Source organism: Oryctolagus cuniculus, chromosome 8 (assembly GCF_051225735.1).
Source record: "Oryctolagus cuniculus isolate XC-2025 breed Fujian yellow rabbit chromosome 8, ASM5122573v1, whole genome shotgun sequence".
Taxonomy (NCBI): Eukaryota; Metazoa; Chordata; class Mammalia; order Lagomorpha; family Leporidae; genus Oryctolagus; species Oryctolagus cuniculus.
The window spans coordinates 40439850-40459882 of record NC_142874.1 but is presented as its reverse complement, the minus strand read 5'-3'; the positions used below and the strand labels follow the sequence as shown (position 1 = coordinate 40459882).

Below are 20033 nucleotides of genomic sequence, written 5' to 3'. Positions count from 1 at the left end.
CTAGCTTATTCATTTATAACTCAGCCATCCAGAGTGGAAAAGATGTACTTATACACAATGCTAACAATATTTTATTGGGCCAAGAGAATGAAATCTTTACTGCTTATCAAGGTACTTCTGTACCAAAAGTTCTTTGAAAAAGCAAAGTATAGACTACCATGTGCAATAAGTTCCTATTTATGTAAAATATGGAAGCACTATTTATTTCTATATGCAAAGAAAATGACTAGGACACATGAGACATTCCTAATAGTGTATATAATGATGAGAAAATGAGATAGGTGATGGTGGGAGAAAAACCTATGTTCATCATCTACTCGATACTGACTAAATAATTATTTACAATGTTCATGAAACACTTTTCCAAATTAATGAAAAAAAAACTTTGATACTAATACTGCTGCTATTACTACTATAAGATATATTGTTTCTTTACTTCCATATAGAGAATTCAAATTCACATAAATGACTAATAAAATGTTAAATATCCAAATTTACTCTAAATACAAACTAATATTTACTCTTAACTTTTTTAAAAAAATTATTTCATTTATTTGAAAAGATCCTGAACACGGTTGAACCTCCAGAGAGGACAATATTCTTAGAGGATGTCTGACATCAATAAGACAATTCTGAATTACTTCATCTACAACTTCTGAGATAGGTTGTGTAAAGTCTGGATTAGCAAACTCTTGGATGAAAAAGGATTTCAGATCCCAGGAATCTCTCATAGCCAATATCAATGAAAAATTTTTTCTTAGAGATAGCATTGATTCCAGTACACTGCTTAGTCCACTTTGACCCATCTGTGTCATACTTGTTAAATTCCTTTACTAAATCTGGGCAGACATAACTATAGGGCCCCTTTACTGCCTTAGCAATTTCCAGGGATTGTTCCTACTTCTCCGTCTCTCAGCAGTTGTTGAATAAAGGATGTTATATCTCGTCCTGCGATTGGAATGTGTTTAATACAGCTGCCAATCACATACCCTTCAGCCACAGGAATGACATGAGTGACACTGTCTCCACTGTCTATTACCATACCAGTTAGTGTCCATTCTACTTGTCTTGAGGTCCAGGATGCCGCTAAGGCAAGAACAGCCCATACAGCAATGTACAAGCCTGGGACACTGAAAGACTCAAGCATCATTTCAGCAGCATATTCCCTGTTTTCTGGAGTATTCCATGGAGCTTCAGTCAATATAAAATAGGGGTCTTCAGGTTCTGCCCTTAAATATTTAAAGATCACTTGTTCCATAAACCTTTCCATCAAATCCCAATCTTCAACTACATCATGACGAATTGGCCACTTTGTTGCATATGCAGGTTTTTCTATTGCTTCATCACCAATGAAGAAGTCTGTGGTGGAATAAGAAGGTGAAAAAGTCATGCCAAGATGGCTGCTGAGGTGAGAAGGTCAAGCCAAGATGGCTGCTGACAACAGAAACTGCCTGGCAACAGCCTGTGATTGGATGGCTTTGGAAACCACATGACAACAGAGCCTGAATGACAACAAGCTGTGATTGGATGATTTCAGAAACTGCCTGGCAACAGAGCCTGACTGGCAACAGTCAGTTGGATGGCTTTGGAAACTGCCTGGCAACAGGCTGTGATTGGTTAGGGCATAGACTGCCCCTTGACCAGATTGGCTGCCTTGGCTATATAAGCAGCTGTAGCAACTGAAATAAACGAATCTGCAGGCTGCTTGCCTCAGGCCTGCTTTCATCCGACTCCCAGGGTCTGTGTGGTGACTCCGCGCCTCTTGCCCCCACAACGCTCCTCCTCTCAGAACGAATCCTCTCAGAAGAAATCAGCTTCAACATCAGTCTAGGTCATCAACACCTTTCATCACCCTCCTTTGAGCTTGATCACCCACTTCTGCTGACTCCTTAATAGCAATACCAGAAAGGAAGATAAACTGTGGTTCTGTATTTCCAGCATATCCTGGTTTTGTATACCCCATGCCACAGTCCACCACACAGGCCTGCAGCCGTCCGGCCATCTTCCTCCTTGCCTGCTGCTGCTGCCGCCGCTGTCTGCTCTGTGCTGGTTGGGGCCAGGGATTGGCGGCAGGAGATGGGAACTATCTGACCATCCACAGCCGGGCCGCCCTCTCCGTCTTGTGGGGGGAAGCTGGCAAGCCCAGCAGTAGCAGGAAAGCAGCAGGCTCGGTCAGCAGCTCCATTGCAGTTTTACTAGGAGGTTTTCTGCCTTTATATTTTTCCACAATGTTGATTATGTTTCTCTGTTTCCGTGTGTAGCACATTCTTAAGTATAATTTGTAATGCTGTCCAGATGGTAAAATTTCTTCCAATTTCTGTTTGTTTTGGATGGTCTTCATTCCACCTTCATTTATAAATGAGAGCTTCAATGGGTACAGTATTCTGGCTTGACAGCTTTTTTCTTTTAGGACTTGGATTATGTCTCTGCATTCTCTCCTAGCTTGTATGAGTTCTTATGAGACATCTGCTGACAGTCTAATTGGGGTTCCTTTAAAGATAACTTTATGTTTCTCTCTTGCACATTTTGAGATTTATTCTTTATGTTTTATTTTTGAAAGTTTGATTACAATGTGTTGTGTTCAAGATCTTTTCTGTTCATTTCTGTTAGGGGTTCTATGCACTTCTTGTATTTGGATGTCCATGTCTTTCTCTAAATTAGGGACATCGTCTGCTGCTATGTCACGGAATAAGTCTTCTAAGCCATTCTGTTTCCATGCATTCAGGAACTCCTAGAACATGTACATACGTACATACATATATATATATATTTGGTTGTTTGATGGTATTTCATAGATCTTGAACACAGATTTAGTTTTCTAATTTCTTCTTTTTTTTGTCTCACAGATTTTCCAAAGTTTGTCCTCTAGTTCAGATGTTCTTTCTTCTGCCTCACTGTCTATTCTGTTAAGACTTTCTGCTGTATTTTATTTTGATATATTGAATTTTTCACTTCTAAATTTCAGTTTGATTTTTCTTCAGTATCTCTATCCCCCAGAGCAGTATCTCATCCATGAAATTTACAAATTTTTTAAACTCATAGATTTCCTTCTCTGTGTTTTTGAGTAATTTGATGCTCATTCATGTGAATTCCTTTTCAGGCATGCTGTCAGCATCCTCATCTTCGTGTGATTTTGAAGTATTGTTGTGTTCCTTTTGCAGCATCATACTGTCTTCCTTGTTCGTGTTTTTTGTATTTCTGCCTTTGTTTTTATACCTCTGAATAAACACTTGTTGATATCTCCGTTGAAGGCTTTGCTCTTTGAGATTTGCCTCCATGGCTTACTGGAATACCTCCTCCTTCAGCAGTTACCTGGACCATGTGCTGGGAGGGGCCGGGGAGCTCAGGCCAGAGCTTGAGGGTGGGGCAAGGGGCAGAGCGATGTCCACATTGGGTATTGTAGATCTCCTCTGTCATCAGAAGTGTGGACTGTATGATCATGCTGGCTGGCGTGTTCTCGACCCCAGTCCCTCTCTGCCAAGGTGAACCAACTACCTCAGGTGAGCCCATGGTGCCTGTGTACAATACCTATTTAGCCGTGGAAACCACACGAAGGATCTGTGCACTCCATAGTGTGAGCATGGAGCCACCCACCATGACCCTCCCCAGTATGCAGGTAGTGCCTAGCTTCTGGAGTTGGAACCAGTGGTTACACAGAGACCCAGCCACACTGTATGCCCTTCTCAGATACCTTGTCTACCGCACAGTCACGGGATTCTCAGGGTCACAGGGTGCAGGGGATTCACTCCCTGTGCAGTGAGCCTCTCCATCCATGGTGAGAGCTGCCCTGTTCCCAGAGCCACTGTCTGCCTGACAGAGGTTGGTTGGGGGGGGAGGGTGCGGAACGATGTGCACCCTACTTCCTGCCAGTTCTTCAGGCCTCACTCAAAGTCAGTGGGGATGGTGAGGTCCCCCTCAGACAAGGTCACTGGAAGTGCCTGGACTGCTGCAGGTTCCTCTCACATTGGTCCGAGAAGATGGTGGCCCCACCGGCTGAGAAGCTGCTGGTGGTGTCCTGCTGGCTTCTGTGTTACTGTACAGTCTCCACTGCTCCACGGCATCTCTCTGCTTTCTGTAGACTTTCCTTTTCCCCCCACTTTTAAAAAAAGATTTATTTTATTTATTTGCAATATAGAGTTACAGAGAGAGGTAGAGCCAGAGAGACAGAGAGAGGTCTTCCATTCTGTTGGTTCACTCCCCGAATGACCACAATGGCCAGAGCTGAGCTGATCCGAAGCCAGGAGCTAGGATCTTCTTCTGGGTCCCCCACACAGGGGCAGGGGCCCAAGGACTTGGGCATCTTCCACTGCTTTCCCAGGCCATAGCAGAGAATGGGATTGGAAGAGGAGCAGCTGGGGCTCGAACCAGCGCCCGTATGGGATGCTGGTGTTGCATGCTGGGGGTTTAACTTGCTGTGTCACAGCACTGGCCCCTGTTTCCACTTTGGAAACAACCTAAATATCCATCAACAAGTGAATGGGTACCACAATTTGTGGTATAGCCATTTAAAGAAAAACGATTCAGCAATCAAAAAGGAATGAATAAATCTAAAAGCAAATAAAGTGAATGACAAAAACCAACTCAAAGGAAACAAAACCCACAAGTTCTATCCGCTGAATATATGTAAAACCTTAACTGTAGTGAAACATGTGCCGTTTTCCTGGGCACAGGACAATGTCAGGGCAAGTGAGGCTGTGTATTACGGAAGTCAACATACATTCAGTTTAGGGACATAACAATAATGATAACTAGGCCTGTATGATTATTCTAGAGGATATAACTTGGTATCAGTAAATAGGGCAAGTTATAAGATAATTAGTTTTATTTTTAAAAAATTTTTTTTTATTTTTATTTTTTGACAGGAAGAGTGGACAGTGAGAGAGAGATAGAGAGAAAGGTCTTCCTTTTCCATTGGTTCACCCCCAAAATGGCCGCCACGGCCAGCGCTGCGCTGATCTGAAGCCAGGAGCCAGGTGCTTCTCCTGGTCTCCCATACGGGTGCAGGGCCCAAGCACTTGGGCCATCCTCCACTGCTCTCCTGGGCCACAGCAGAGAGCTGGACTGGAAGAGGAGCAACCGGGACAGAATCTGGCACCCCAACTGGAACTAGAACCTGGTGTGCTGGCGCCGTAGGCAGAGGATTAGCCCAGTGAGCCGTGGTGCCGGCTAGATTATTATTTTTGAAAATATCTAATTTGTTGACAAATATTTGATAACTCCTGTCTTCTTAAAAATTTAATTATAGGAGGAGAAAAATGTGGCAACAGAGTAGAATGTATATTATAATCTCAAGTTGTTAGGAAGGCCTTTTAGCCAACTGCATATTTCAATGCCTATATGACAGATACATGGAAATCACTGCTTATTATTTAAGTAGTCAGAAACACAAATGCAAATTATCACAAATGCATGTTAAATACCAAGTTCCCCCTCCTCCCCCCACCCCGTGAACAATTGACTGCTTAATGATACAGTTAAGCATCTCTAAGACAATCCTCAACAATTATTACAAGACTCTGAAGCAGCTATTAACTTTGAAATAATTTTTTCTAGTTTTATTTTATTTTAATCAACACATACTACTACATATTTGTGGGATACAACGTGATGCTTTGACACATGTATACGTTGTTTTACAATCAAATCAGCATATTTATCAACTCACACATTTATTGTTTCTTTGTGATTAAAGATTTAAAATCTTGTTTTCAGATTCTTCAAATATATAATACATTAATACTGATTCTGATCAGGTTACTGTGTAGTAGAATACCATAATTTATTCCTCATATCTAACTGTGATACAAAATTCTCCCATCAGCCTTCCTCCATACTCTCTGCAGCTCCTAATTACCATTATTCCTCTCTCTCTTATGAAGTCAACTTTATTCTTTTTAAAGATTTATTTTATTTATTTGAAAGAGTTACAGAGAGAGGTAGAGACAACGAGAGGTCTTCCATCTGCTGGTTCAGTCCCCAGTTGGCTACAATGGCCAGAGCTGTGCCGATTTGAAGCCAGGTGCCAGGAGCTTCCCCTGGGTCTCCCACATGGATGCAGGGGCCCAAGGACTTGGGCCATCTTCCACTGCTTTCCCAGGCCATAGCAGAGAGCTGGATCGGAAGAGGAGCAGCCAGGATTAGAACCAGCGCCCACATGGGATGCCAGCACTTTAGGCCAGGGCTTTAACCCACTGCGCCACAGCGCCGGCCCCTGAAGTAAACTTTAAAAAGTAATTAAGTAATGTATTTTTTAGGGAAGAGAGAGAGAGAGAGAGAGAGATCTTCCATCTGCTGGTTCACTCCCCAAATGCTCACAACAGGTGGAGTTGGGCCAGGCCCAAACCAGGAGGCTCAAATTTATTCCAGGTCTTCCACATGAGTGCCAAGAGCCCAAATACTTGAGACATCATCTGCTGCTTCCCAGGGTGTGCATTAGCTGGGAGCTGCATAGGAAGCTGAGATAGGCGACTTGAACCGAGGGACTCCAATTTGAGATGCAGACATCCCAAGCAGTCTTCTTCACCACTGAGCCAAATGCCAATGCCTGGAGATCAACTGTTTCAGAGTCCACATATCAGTGAGAACCTAGGGTATTTGCTTTTCTGCTGGGACTTTGAGCAATCTCTAGACTTTCCACAGAAAGCTTCTCTCCCACCATTCCCTGGGAGTGTGGTTCCACCCTTGTTCTTCTGGTATCTTCTGTGGTCAAAACCAACTTCTCTTTCCCCTATCCAGCCATCTTGGATTGCTTCCTATATTAGTTTTTAACAACATAAATCTACATAGTTTGACTTAGAAAAATGCCAAGATATATTTTTGAATGGAAAAAAGCAGGTATTCTTAATGAAAAAAAAAAAAGCTGCCATTTGTATAAATACAAAAGTAAAACCAAAAACCCCAAAACATACTCGTTAATGTGTACAGAAAGTTTGGAAGGAAATAAGAAAATGGACTGAGGAAAAGTGTTTTTCCTGTACCTCGTTGAATGATTTGGTCTTGTATTGTGTCATGTTTCATTTTACCAATTAACTACTTTACATATTGAATAGATACATATTAGTTGTACAATCTTATATTATAAAATACACATATTGTACAATCTTATATTATAAGGAAAAATATACAATTATTTTGTGCTTTAGGATCTTTTCCCATAGTCTCTACTAGATGTTGGGTTTATACATTTACTGTTAGGAAACTGGCACAGTTTTATCTATGGTGCGATCTATACCCTGATTTACATCCCAAGCTCTAGCCCCCGCCGCCATTGCTGGAAGCCAGGTGGCCACATGGCCCAACCTCTGTTGTCAAGTCCACCCCCATCCTAATGGGATTCGCTCTTCCTGCTTCCCTGCCCGCCCTCTGGCAATGTTTTAAAAGGACCCGTTCCTGAACACGTGCTCTCTTGGCTTCTCTCCTGCTCTCTTGGCTGGTCTCTGCTCTATCTTCTCTCCTCACTATCTCCTCTCCTCTGTCTCTCTCTCTTATACTCTCTTTCTCCCTCTTTTTCCTTCACCACCCCACCCCTCCAGTCTGTTGGGTGTTCCCCAATAAACCTTTTCCCTTACTCCGGCATTTGGTGTGTTTTGTGATGGCTAACACTGTCTTTAGTTATAGATAGTTTAAATATGAAATTTCTAATGTTTTTTTCCATCTATGAAAATGTTTAGTACTTTTTAGTCATATGCATTGGAATTGCTCATCTCCATAAGTCACATTTCAGATTTGAACATTTGCCAATTTGTATATACAAAATCCAGAGTCAGAAGTTCTGGAAGGAATTTAAATTCTATCACTTCATAGCTGTAGGACTTTGTGTGAAAATTTTAACCAACCATTTCCCACCCTTGTCTCCTTTCACCCATTCATGTGCGTGGAGTCAATATGAACAACTATTTTGCTTATGCTTAGTTTTCTGTATGCACATGAATAAGGATAACACTTTTCTCATCTAGCTTGTGATGAGGAGCAGATGATACCGTGAGTGTAAATAAAAGCCTTTGTATGCTGTGAACCAGTGTGTGCAAATACAAAATGTGATTATTTTTGTGGTCCTTGGTTTCATTGTAAAGTGTTAGATGGCGACAACTGAGTTGAGATGCCCAATTTTCCATGTGTCAGAGTAGGAAAAGATGTTGAAGACATCAGGTAATATTTTTGAAGCTTTCCCCCCGACAAAGGAAAAGAGTTAGAGGTATCATTTGTCACCCAAGAGAAATAGCCACAAAAGGCTGTCTTTTCCGGAGATAAGAGTGCTGGATAATGAAGTAGGTTGGTTGTGTTTAAGTGAAGGGGCAGAGGCATCTCATTTTGCAGGGGTGCGGGGAAGTGGGGGTGTTCCTGCCAGGTGCCTTCTGTCCCTTTCCTTCCTCTGAATTTTAAAAGCACGCCCTGCCTCTTGTGCGCTTGATTAGTTTAACATCAAATGCTGGGCGTTGAATCTCCACTCCTGGCCTCAGGGAGAGCTTTCTGAGATGCTGTCCAAGATGAGTAAGTATGAGAAAGTCTTCCTTTGGACAGCTTCACCGCCTCACCTATTCCTTGGACAAACCACTAGAGATGTCCAGGCTCTTGCTCTGTGTCTCTAAATGATAAACACAGCTACTTAGGATCTCTGTGATAGAACCAGATGGCTATGATATTAAGGGTGGGGGGAGGTAATATCTTCAGCTCTTCTTACTCTCCGTGGATTGAAACTTAGGCTGATAATTTAGACTATTTAGAGGGCATTTCATTTTAGCTTATAAATATATTTTTTATTTAATTACCTGTATATCCGCTAAGCTAAATTATGATATATCCTTGTACCAAGTCATAATCCTTTCCATTTTATATGTTTTCTTTCTTTCCTACCCTTTCTTGGAAGATTCTCTAGTAGGACAGGGAAATAAATGTTAGCGAACATAAATTTTCCATTGACATAAATGCTATTGTTTGTGAGATATAAAATAGAAGTAATTGCTTTCATAGTTCCAGGACTGTGTTTTTCTTTTCTTAAAACTGTTTGCATCAGTTTTATCTAAAAAAGCCCTAGGCAGCTATGTACTGGATATTTAATAAAGTGACTGAAAGAGAATAGGAAATATCTCATAGAAGACAAAGATAAGTAGGTTCTGAATGAGAAACTCCAGATTCTCAGATGATGGGCTGAAAATCCAACTTGAATTTCACGGATGGTGTTGTGCACAATAGGTCTGGGCGGGGTTGGAAAGGCTCTTGCTTCAGCCTTCTTTGGGGCTTTAGGGGCTGGGTCAAATGGTTTCTGAGGTCCTGGTGTTTGTCAGAACCTCCGGCTTCTTGCATTATTCCTCTGCTTATGGATTTCCTTGTGCTTTCCCCTTTGAACTAATTTTAGCTTTCCTTGGTCTGGAAGCCCATTTGGTAACGCTGGTATTCAATGATGAGAAGTTGAGGCTGAAAACAGGATTCGTGCATGGTCTATGGATATTTGAAGTTGATAATGTATTGTTATCGTCATTTTAATGACATGATAAGCAGGGGAGTAACTTTTTCTCACTCTGACTTTTCCAGATGCTGGCAGGAAGTTGTGGCTGACACACAACCAGTGACCACTTCTCGATTACTTACTGTGCCGTTCACTTTAGACAGACTATCTGGTTTAATTTGCAGAATATCTCATGAGGTAGCTCCAGTTTTTAAGTCATGTTATAGATGTGGGAACTCAGGCTTAAGTAGCAATGAAATAATGCCCCCAAGGTGAAACATACTATCAGTGATGGCATCAGGATGCTGGTCTTGGGGATATTAAGCAGGTTTACAACTCTCTCAGGGGAAAAGCCTCCTAGGAAAACCTCTGTATGGAGCATTTTTGTATTTGGCATCGTTGTTTAAATTGTTCCACAGGAAGCGGTACCTACTATTTAGATAGCAGTCCCCTCCCCCCCATCAGAGTCCCTAATTAAGCCATTTTGGACATTTGTCAATCAAATCAGTACAGTCAATGCCTGTTTCAGGTGGGGAAACTGAAGCTCAGGTTTACAGGTGCGGTTTCCATCTGTGTTTCACAGGAGAAGTGTGCGCTGGTCCCTGCAAAGCGTTGATGTCTCCTAGCTGTTCATGGTGCTGTTGGTTCCTGTGCAGACAGGGCCCGGTCAGCTACCAGTTCGACAGGTGTGTGCTTAGTAGCTTGGCGGATTAAACGATGGGGAGACCCTGATTAAATCCCACCTTAGTACTTGTTGGGTTAACTGGATCCATGGAGATTCTGAAATATTTAGGTATACTTCTGAATTGGAAACAATGTATGTGGACCCCAGGGAAGACGCCGCCATTACTAGAGACCCCACAGGAGGCCGAGAAAGGGGTTGTCGCAGCTTCGGGTTTCCCCTTCATGGACCCTTAGTGTCCAGCCACCTTCCGCTGTGCTGATCTAACCAGAAGCCCGTTGGTAACGGCATGGCGTGAGGTGGGGAGCAGGCTCACCCCTGGAAGGTACGGCGTGAGCTGGGAGGGGCTGGGTGGAGCTGCAGCCACGGGCATGCGCCGGTACCGTGTGCTTGCAAAGGCAGTGGTTGGTGCTTTTCTGCTTGGTTTTCCCTTTTGTGAGATGAGAAGAGAAAAAGCTTTTGGATCTTGGAGCTTTTTGTGCTTCATTAAAGTCTCATTTGCTTCCTTTTTTATGAGACACGGAGTTCCTCTTAGGACAGTGTATGACAATACCTTTGAAGGCGGGAGTCCTCTCATGTGGGCTTCTACTTCGATTCTCACCTTCGTTTTCCACGTCTGTAGATGGTGGCCCCATGCGGGCTCAGCCCTGGTGGTTGTTCCATTGTGAGCTGAGGAAATGCTCAGAGGAACACCGCTGTCAAATCTAATTGCGATTTCTTCCCCCTTTCAATTCCATTTCTCTGTGAAAGGTGGGCGGGCACACGTAGGGACAGAGAGATAGAGAGAGGCAGACATAGAACAAGCTGCCACCTGCTGGTTCACTCCCCAAATCCTGGCGAGAGCCAGGACTGGGCCAGGCCAAAGCCAGGAGCCTGGAACTCAGTCCAGGTCTCCCACATGGGTAGTAGGAGCTCAGGTACTTGGGCCATCACCTGCTGCCTTCCAGTGTACGTTAATAGGAAGCTGCATTGGAAGCAGTGTAGCTGGGACTCAAACCATCCAGAGTCACATATGGGATGTGGGTGTCCCAAGTGGCAACGAACCACTGTGCCACATGCTACTCTCCTTTTCCCCTTTTGAATTGTAAGTTGACAGTTATACTTGTGTAAATTTACAGGCTATAAAGTATGAGGAATCTTCATAAAGACCATGTGAAATATGTAGTATGAAACAACTATGATTGGATCTCAAAATTTGTGCCCAAATAAACTTATCTCTTAATTCCGTTTTCCATGAACATTCTGAAGAATCCTTGTCATGTTATGATTCAGGAATACCTTGTGGAATAACTAAATCAAGCTAGTTAAGATATCCATCACCTTAAATACTTAGCATTTTTTGCAGATGAGAGCATTTCATTGTGAAATGTTGTGTCCTTGACCAGAGCTGCTGTTTCCTCCTCTGATTCATTTCCACGCATGAGGAGTAGGAATTCCTTACAATTCTTTAAAATTCTGGCCTCCTTAGATAACTGCAGATATGTTTTCTTCTTAGAATTATTTCACAAGATATTTGGGGCAGGGGCAAATTTTGGAAGCAGTTTACTGCTATAGTATTTTCTGTGGTTGAGCCTCCATTTGGTATTTTTTAGGGGAGAAAGATTCAGTAGCTCATGGTATTATAAGAATGTTTTTATTATTTTGTAGCATTGGCTATGCTTTGCGTGCATCTGGGGAGTACTTGTGTGTCCACCTGAGGCACTGCAACATCAAAGGATAGTATCTGAACTGAAAATACACAGTCTGGTGAACATACCAGTTAGTGAACATAATAATTTACCAACACTTGAAAACCACAGCATTGATTCTGTGTCATCTTCGCTCATCTTTTCAGCATATTTATATATGTGTATATCACATGTTCATATAATAAACATCAACATTTATCAAAGATTTATTTTTTATTTGGAAGGCAATTACAGAAACAGAGGGAGACAGGGAAAGAGAGAGGAAGAGAGAGAGAGAGAGGCAGAGAGAAAGAGATCTTCCACCCCCTGTTTCACTCCTCAAATGGCTGCAATAGCTAGGGCTGTGCCAAGCTGAAGCCAGAAGACCAGAGCTTCTTCCTGGTCTCCCACGTGAGTGCAGGGCCCCAAGCACTTGGGCCATCTTCTGTTGGTTTTGCAGGCTATCAGTAGGGAGCTGGGTCAGAAGTGGAGCAGCCAGGTCTCCAGCTGGTACCCCTTTTGGGATGCCAATGTTGCAGGCAGAGGTTGAACCCGCTACAGCACAACATGAGCCGCTAAATATAGAGATTTTGATTGTAATGTGGGGGATTGTTTAACAGTTATGTAAATGCAAGTTTCTATGTTTAGTGTGGCTTGTGCAGGAGATGGCATTTTATATCCAGACTGAACTCACTCGCTTTCACTATCCACCCTGACCGGCCAGGAGATTATCCTTTGTGAACTTCAGAACAAACAGGGTGAATCCCATAATGGGAAACGTTGCGAAGTGTTTATATTTTCAGTAATAAAATATTAGCCTTTCTCTGTGAAATCAGCGTTTGGAGGAGAGGAGCAGGACAGCTGTTTTCCAGTTTGTCCTCAGGAAGCATGGAGCTTCCACATACTAGGGTTATGAACCCAGTAACTTGATTCTTTAATGAAAATTCCATGCCTTTGGAAATATGGACCTGATTCTCTATTTAAGCCATGAGTAAGTTTTATGTAGCATTTTAGCAAGTTACTATTTCTGTTTGGGCAAAAAAACTTTGTTCTAAGTTGAAATATTTAACTTCTAAATAATAAGAATTTTTGTATTGTGTATTTTTTCTTCTTTTAACTAATTTTACTAATTTTAGTTAGCAAGAGGGCGAATCTGTACTTTTCATAAAATAATTTATCTGAGTTAACTTTTCTTTACTGTATTTGAAGATTGATGTGGGGGAAAATACCAAAAATAGTTAAACATATAGGCACATACCAATTTAATTACAATAAATTATTTAATGAGCTGGGGGTTATTATATTTTCTTATGCAATTTCAATAAGGTGATTTTCTGATTAGTGGTTCTCAAGGTGCAGGCCTTGGGCCAGCAACCTCAGCATCACCTGAGGACTTGTTCAAAGTGCAAATGATTGAGCGCACCCCAGACCTACTGAAAGATGCCTTCAGCAGGGAGGGAGGAGAAAGAAGCAGTGAGTGTGGTGCAAGACCTCCAAGTGGTGCTGTAGACGCTAGAATGATGACTGCAATTTTGCATTGCTTGCCGGTTCAGATCACTCTATGATGCACATAAACCAGATGTAACAGATGGCATAATCTAAAAAGCAAAATCACTAATACCACTGATGTTGGACTGTTGATTTGTACAAGTCCTTTAGTGTGGAGAAGAATCAGCATGACTGCTTATGGGATAAGCTGCTGGCAGTTCGAGAGTAGGGATGTGCACAGTGCCCTTCAAGGCTGCCACCACAGCACAAAGGCCATGGCCAGGAGAGACGGAGGAAATGGGCACTGGGCAGTGCTTCCTGGTTTAGATAAAATAGTGACTGCTTTCATGTGTGTTGTACCCGTTGGATAAAAGAAGGTTGTAAACGGGAGTATGACTCGTACATTGTAAAGAGCTGTGTACATGTGATGTGTGTGTTTAGTCAGTCAGCAAACTGATGAGTTTGGGGATCTGCTGGGAAACCCACAATGCAGGAAGCACAAGTCCACACCCTGGGGGAACTCAAGGTCTGGTGAGCTGCAGTTATATTTAAGTATGTACATGTTATAATTAAACTGCAAATGTACTTGCAAGTAAACCGAGGTTGGTTAGTGGGAAAAATTACAATTCAAAGTAGCCCCGTGTGGCAGCGACTGCTAGCCTACTGATCACTCCGTTATTTGGTCGTTTCAAACAGGTCTAAGCATAAAGTAAGAAAACAGGCCTCTGCAGACCCAAATTAGATGTCAGGAAGTCCATTTAGTAACCTCCTCACCCCGCAAGCCTTTTGGCTGTGACTCAAAGTTTACTTCACAGAAAGTCTTGACTTTCTTGACTCATAATCCTTAATTGTCTACTTTTCCTAAATCCATCAAATCCCCTTAGTACTTCATGTCTTTTCTCATGTTCTTTCCTTCTGTGCCTGAAATGCCCTTACTCTTCCCTTTTTTGCTTAATAAAACTGTATATAATCCTCAAAACCCAGCTCCAGTCTCCCTGCCGGGAGCCCTTCCTAGTCTCCCGACCTTCCGTGCTTTACGGCAGCCTGCCGTACCTGCGTTCCTGTCTGTCGTCCTGTCCGGTGTGGAATCCCTCCCTCCGCGTTCTCTGATTGGTGGATCTCGAGTTGGCAGCACTGATGATAGGCGGAAGGGCCTCCAGAAACGCCTCTTGAGTGAATGCTTTTCACGTGGTAGTCTGACTCCCAGGTCCACAGGCCTTTCAGGGATAGGAAATCAAGAGAGCATCCTGGAGAGGCATGTGATAGCGGCGAGGAGAGACTGCTGACGTTCTCACGACAAAGTGCAAGAGAGAAAGTCTCTATGTTAACAAAGGCATGTGGAAGTACAGCAATATGGGGAGCAAAGACAAGTGACGTAATAACACTGCTGGAGAGTGAAGGTCCAGACTTCAAGGCTGATTGAAGTATATTCAAGTATTTAAGATGCATGGAAGTCCTTGCCTAAAGACGCAAACCACTGACTCTCCAGCGCTGGGTTCTTCATGGCTTTCCGATAAGAGCATTAGTATAACTTATCTTGAATATGGAAGACTCAACTTACAGAATCTGCCTCACAATTTTTCAGTTATTTATTTGAGAGGCAGATAGAGAGACAGGTGGGGTGGGGGAGTGAAGGAGAGAAAGATATCTCATTTACTGGCTCACTTCCCAGTTCCCGCAGTGGCTGGGGCTGGATCAGGTGGCATTCGGGAGCCAGGAACTCCATCCGGGTTTTCCACGTGGGTGGTAGGAACCCAGTTGTTTGATGCTTCACTGCTGACTCCCGAGTCTGCATTAGCTGAAGGTTGGAGTGAGGAGCTGGAGCCAGGAATTGAACCCCAGGTACTCCAATGTGGGATGTGAGCATCTTAAGCACTAGGTTAAATACCCATCCCGTGTCACCCTTTTTGAAAAAAAATTTATTCGAAAAAGGGGAGAGAGATGCGGAGGGAGACAGAACTCCCACCTGCTCATTCACACCCCAAACGCCTGCAACAGCTGGGGCTGGGCCGGGTAAAAGCCAGGAGCCAGGAACGCAGTCTGCATTTCCTGTGTGGTGGCAGGGATCCAAGTGCCGTGAGCCATCACCTGCTGCTTCCCTGGGTGAACATTATTAGCAGGAAGCTGAAATCTGGAATAGAGTGAGGAATCAAACTCGTGCTCCAGTATGGGACGTAGGCATTCCAAATGGCATCTTAACCACAGTACAGTTGGCCACCACCCCATTCCAACCCTTTTAAAAACTGCTCTCGACTCACCAGAGATTTCAATTGTAATTTATAATTGGTGACATTTACTAGATTCATTTATCTGACATTCCGTTTTCCTTACTTTCGGTTTGATAGCTTTCTCTTCCAGGAGAAAATATTACACCTTGGAGTTAAGTTAGGGAAAATGTACTTTCATAGGTTAGAGAGACACTTAGGAATGTTTTTCTCATTTGGGTAACTTTTAACCTTTTTGTTCCTATAATGTGGTAATCTTTTGTGGTTCAGAACACTTCTTAAGCAGCCGTGAATAACTCTCTGGAATATTGTGTTAAGTGAGGAAAAAGCAGTCCATGGGTGCAACACAGGCAAGCTAAGTAGAAGATTCTTCCCCCAATATCACATGGTGAATGTGCATCTCATGTCATTCTCTAAAATTTCATCAATTGCCTCTTCCTTTTCTGCACAGTAGGGTCATTGACAAACCTACAACACAGTACTGTTTTGATAATTAAATGAAATAATGTGTGTGAAACACATTTAATTAATGAACAAAGGCCACTCATGGAACTGGTGAGAACTTGTATCATGATGTCTTTGTCTAAAGACAGGAGCCAAGCCATTGCCAAAGTATTTAATTTTTTCCTTCTCTCTCCCTTCCTATGATATTTCCCCTGACGATCCATGAAGTCAGATGATCCTTCGTTTATATAAAATGGCCCAGATCCAGTCATTCTCGTGAGCTGGTCTGGATCGTCCTCAAGTAGGTTTGTTACTAAGCTTAAAGGCTTGGTAAATGCATTATAAATTCGAAGAAGGAAGTCAGATATTATTAAATGACCACCACCAACAGAAAGTGGGCTTGGACCTGGTAATTGTAACAGTGGCTGGGATTTTATTTATTTAGTTTTTTGAGAGTCAGAGACAGCAAGAACAAAAAGGGACAGAGGTCTGGGGGAAGCAATTTCTCCATCTGCTAGTTCAGTCCCCAAATACCCTCAAATAGCTAGGAATGGGGTTAGGCCAAAGCTGAGAGTCATGAACTCAATTCAGATCCCCTATGTGGGTAGCAGGAACCCAATTACTTGAGCCATCATGGCTGCTTCCCAGAGTAGGCCCTAGGGGGAACCTGGAGTCAGGAGCCTGATCAGAGGATTGAAGCCAGGCACTGAGATGCGGGAGGTGGGCATCTTAGTCGGTGTCATTACTACTAGTTCAGGAGCCCACACCAGTGGCTGGGATTGTTCAGATTTGTGAAGCAGAGTTTGCTACATTGGGCTTCCACTATATTTACAGACAAAGCAAATTTTCATCTGTACATCCCTGTTACTGAAAACTGTTGTCTTCACACAATTCCTGAGCAGCTGCCTCACATTAAAGTCTTGAAGACAAAGCCTGCAGTAACACTTGCTTTGGCAGGGAGTAGTTGCAAATCTGCTGCTCAGCACGCAAGCTGAGGGAGCTGTACTTTGATCAGCGCAGGGAGGCCTTGCCTCTGACCCCTCCAGACCAGGGCACAGGGTTAGCTGGGAAGGACACTTCCAAGTGCACCCCAACCTCAGAGCGTTTTCTTCCTGAGAAACTCATTAACATCATTCACATCGCAGCAGCAGCACAGTCATCCAAAGCAGAAATATTCAGACGAGAAGGCAGTGCTTGGCTTTAGAGAGCGGCTGAACGGAAAGTTCTGAAGCCTGAATGTGCTTTTCAGGAGGCTTACAGATGTGATAATGACTCGGTTCATACGTAGAATAGGATTTTGTTTGTGGTTAATAGGCAGATTGTTGACTTATTCCTCTGATTAAAATAATTTTCTTTGAAAGCTCTGAGCATGTTATGTTGTATACATTGATAGCCTGTGTGTGTGTGTGTGTGTGTGTGTGTCTGTGTGTGCATGCACATGCTCACGTGCTATTTGAACTATGGGGGTGTATAAAATTTGGGGGCTATCTGTAAACAGTTGTAGTTTCTTTTCTTTTTTTTTTAAAAAAGATTTATTTTATTTATTTGAAAGACAGAGTTACAGAGAGAGGTAGAAACAGAGGGAGAGGTCTTCCATCCTCTGATTCACTCTCCAGATGGCCATAATGGCTGGAGCTGTGCCGATCCAAAGCCAGGAGCCAGGAGCTTCCTTCCCAAGCACCTGGGTCATCTTCTACTGCTTTCCCAGGCCATAACAGAGAGTTGGATCAGAAGAGGAGCAGCCAGGACTAGAACTGGCACCCAAATGGGATGCTGGCGCTTCAGGCCAGGGCTTTAATACGCTGCGCCACAGCACTGGCCCCAACAGTTATAGTTTATATTCAATAATTTAGTCTCATCAATTGTAGCTGTTAAATATTTTACTAGTTTTAGCATTTGAAAGCCCAGAGTAAGTGTTTGTCACATGAATGGCTTTAAAAATAAGTACTTGCACATCATTCAGGAAATGTAATGTGCTGGGTGCTGACAGTAACAGGGTTCTCTTCTTACAAAACCATTTAAACCAACACAAGATAGCATTGTTGCCTACTTTGTCAGGTCAGGTGCTCTGAGGAGCAGGCTCCATGATGGAATATGTCCAATTCCATTAGACTGACCAGGAAAGGAGCCCGTGAAGGGCAATGGGGGGAGGATGCAGGAGTAGGTGGGATGGACTCAGACTCTGATGCAGGTCTGACTCCTATGAAGGAAAAAAGCAAATGAAAGAGGCTTGAGTAGGAAGAAGCTCAGAGTGAACACATGTTTGATAAGACATCGTCAGACCAAGGGGTGTCCAAGGCAAAGACTGCCCAGCAGACAAGGGGAGCATTGGAAGGAATGGCCCAGCCTTGGTACACCACTGTGCTCAGTCATTACCTGGGAGCAGCGTGGGGAGAGGATACACACAGGAGCTACAGGAAGTTGGCTCGTGACACTTGACCTTCATGTTCCCTGTTCCATACCTGCAGATTCAACCGACCATGAAGCATTTTTTTTAATTGTATCCTTGGGGCTGGCATTGTGGCATAGACAGTAAAGGTATGGCCTGCAACACTAGAATCCCATATGGGTGCCAGTTCATGTGCTACCTGCTCTACTTTTGATCTAGCTCTTTGCTAATGGCCTGGGAGAAGCAGTGGAAGATAGCCCGAATGTTTGGGCCACTGCCACCCTGTGAAGGATCCAGATGAAGCTCCTGGCACCTGGCTTCAGCCTGGCCCAGCCCTGGCATTTGCAGACATCTCGGGAGTGAATCAGTGGATGGAAGATCTCTCTTTCCCTCTCTGTGACTCCCTCTCTCTGTAACTCGGACTTTTAAATAAATAAATCTTCAAAAATATTGCATCTGCACTGAAAATTACTGAAAGGATCTTCCTCTGCCATTATTCTTTAAACAATATAGCATAATACTTCTATAGTATTTATATTGCATTAAGTATTATAAGTAATCTAGAGATAATCTAAAGCTTACAGGAGAATGTGAGTAGGTTATTTACAAATACTACATCATTTTATTTTTATTTATTTGAAAGGCAGAGAGAGAGAGATTAATTTTCCATTCCTTGGTTCATACCCCAAATGCCCAAAACAGGTAGGCCTGGGCCAGGCAGAAGCTAGGAGCCAAGAACTCAATGATCTACATCTCTCATGGGGGTGGCAGGCACCCAAGTACTTGAGCTGTCACCTGTTGCGTCTCCAAGTGTGCATTAGTAGGAAGCTGGAGTGGAGAGTGGAGCTGGGGCTCAAAGCCAGGCATTTCAATATGGGATACAGGCATCCTAAGTGGCGATTTAGTCATTGCACCAAACACCTGCCCCTACTATGCCATACTATAGGGACCTGAGCATCTGCGGATTTTGGTGTCTGTGGGGAGCCCTGGAATCCATGTCCTGTGGCTACGGAGAGACAGGTGGGCCCTCCTCACAGCAAGTTCTCACCTGAAGGCAGATCTGAGCAGCTCACTCTGGTGGATATCACAAAAGTGCAATGTTAAAAGATTATCAGTGCTAATTAGCATGCTTTAACATTTGTGTTCTAAATATTCACTAATGTGACCATCATTCCAGTTGTTACGAGCATATTGGAATCATGCCAAATCAGAGTAACCAACCCGAAATTGTGTTTTTCCTGTAAACCTAGAGGCTGGTCTTATTTTATTAGCCAATTTATACCATAATTACATTTCAGTATTTATTTTCATCCATATCTAGGATCTAGAAAGCAGCTCAAGTTTTCTTTAAAGTTAATTGCCTTCTCTAATTCTAAATACAGTACATGACCATTTTAGAAAAATAGGAAATATAAAAAGCTTTAAAATAATAAAAATCAGTCTTAATCCTTCAACTTTAAGTGAATACACAATTTTTTGTGATGCCTTCTTTATGAATTTTTTAAAAAATGTGCACATGTAATAAAAATTGTTAGTAGTATTAGCGGATATCCATTGCATTCGTGGGATAGGCTGTTTTCTTCAGGAAAACTAGCCCCACACTGGTGCAACTCACCCATGAGCTGGTGGTAGTGTCCAGACAGGTCTGTGTTGGCTCCTGGAAGAGCTCGTGCTGATAGAAGAAAGATCCAAC

The 20033-nt window shown here is 43.0% G+C and overlaps 1 pseudogene; it reads right to left on the bottom strand.

The window, feature by feature from the left end:
* Positions 1 to 546: 546 nt before the first annotated feature.
* LOC108178037 (actin-related protein 3-like) lies at positions 547 to 2275 on the bottom strand (annotated as a pseudogene).
* Positions 2276 to 20033: the final 17758 nt, after the last annotated feature.